The following is a 1,855-nucleotide window of genomic DNA, read 5'->3' on the forward strand; positions in this document are numbered from 1 at the left end:
GAAAAAAAAAATTTGCATTTTAAACCAAATTCAGAAGCTGGGAGATCTGCACTGGAGTGCGATCCCCCTCGTCCCCCTCCTGCCTCCGGCCCCACAGAGAGGTCTGCAGAAGAATGAGCTGAAAAATGGCAGGAGATGGAACTAGATGAAACGAATCCACAGCATTTTTCAGAACTGGAAAAAAATAAGCGCCTGATCATACAAAATGAGGTGGGGAGGGGCAGAAGGGGCAGGCTCCAGCCATGAAGTGGAGGGTGTTTCAAGGAAGAATCATGCTTTTTCGATTTATTTCTCTTTTTGTAGCTTATCTGCAATTTAAATGAAAAAAAAGAAAAAAAAAAAAGAAAAAAGCATTTGCAGCCAAGAAAAAGGGGCTTAAGTCCTCTCGGTGCAGTTGGACAGGCTGTAGCCTTCCCTGGCCGGCGGCCACCCCTGCCCGGGGGGTGCCCCCCTCCCCCCCCCCCCCCCCTCACCTTCTCCTTCCCCAGGCAAGGGATGGGGAGGGGGCAGCGGCTGCGGGTAGGAGAGCCCACCAGCCAGGGAGGCTGGCGCAGAGGCCCCCCCACCTCCTCTACCTGCTCAGAAGGTTTTATTACCTTTATTTATTCTAGCAATAAGAAGTGGGATGTTTATACCCTCGGCAGTTGGGAACCCAAACAGAATATTGTGTTCTGCACTGGAGGCAGTTATTTATGGCTTGTGGCTAAAGCTGATAACGCTTCCTCCAGAGACCTGCCTGCATTGTGCAATAAAGCAATTGCACATTACAGATTAATAGGCATTTCATCTGGACAGCTGAATCAGGGGGCAGGACACTGCCGGAGCTCAGCAGCAGAGCCTGGGGCTGAACGCAGCCCATGGGGACTTTGCTGGGGCAGGAGGGTGCTGCGCTTCCTCCTGCCCGGGATGGGCATCAGCTCGCCAAGGCTTTCAAAGTGCTGGAGCCCGGCCAAAACCATTGGCCTTAATTCATTAGTCAACTCAATTTTGCTGGCTTCGCAAATAAGGACTTTGTCTGAGAGGGGGAAACGGAGCAGAGCAGCTATTGTGCCCCAGGAGCGGGCAGAAAGGGCCCTTTGAGAGGACACTGTGCCGGAATAAAAGTCACTTTTATCCCAGAATAATTAGCGTGCTCTGAGTACACTAATTATTCCAGCATAAACGGCTTTTTATGCCTCGGTAGGGCGTCTGCGTGGGGAGCTGCTCTGGATTCTGGTCCACCTGCCCGTGTGAACGCAGCCCCCACACCAGGGACGACCCAGCCAGCCCTGGCTTGCGGGGACCATGGATGTGGGGACCCACCGGCCACCTTGGGGTGGCCACCCCTGCAGGTCCCAGCCAGGGTGCACCCAGGGGGGTCCCACCCAGCCGAGGCAGGAAGAAGTCCCCACGCCCACCGGGCCAAGGGACTGAGTCAGGTTTGCTCAACAGCACTCCGCTCCCAGACACCCGCTCAGCTGTATTTTAAGAGGTAAAGGGGAAAAAAAAAATCCTTGGCATGGTGCAATGTCACATCTGTTTATAACTGGTAAAAATTATTAAAGAGGAATCCGGTATGGTTATGTCTGCTCTGATGCTGCATCCCAGATACTACACTACCCCCTTGGCATCTCCACCAGGGCGGCTCAGCTACACCAGCAATGAACTGCTCGCCCATGGCAGCCCGGATGCTCCAAGGTGGTTCCTGTGGCTCGGGGATCCTGGTTTGCCTGGTTTTACCTTCTGCAAGATGCAGAAAAAGATTTGCTTTAAGATTTCACACAGCCGAAAGGACACGGGGCTGGGCCAAGCGGGTTTCGAGGGATGATAGCATCAGAGCAGCTGTGGAAGAGAAGACCAAGCTAGTAAGTGAAGC

Source organism: Pygoscelis adeliae, unplaced genomic scaffold, assembly GCF_000699105.1.
Source record: "Pygoscelis adeliae isolate BGI_AS28 unplaced genomic scaffold, ASM69910v1 Scaffold591, whole genome shotgun sequence".
Taxonomy (NCBI): Eukaryota; Metazoa; Chordata; class Aves; order Sphenisciformes; family Spheniscidae; genus Pygoscelis; species Pygoscelis adeliae.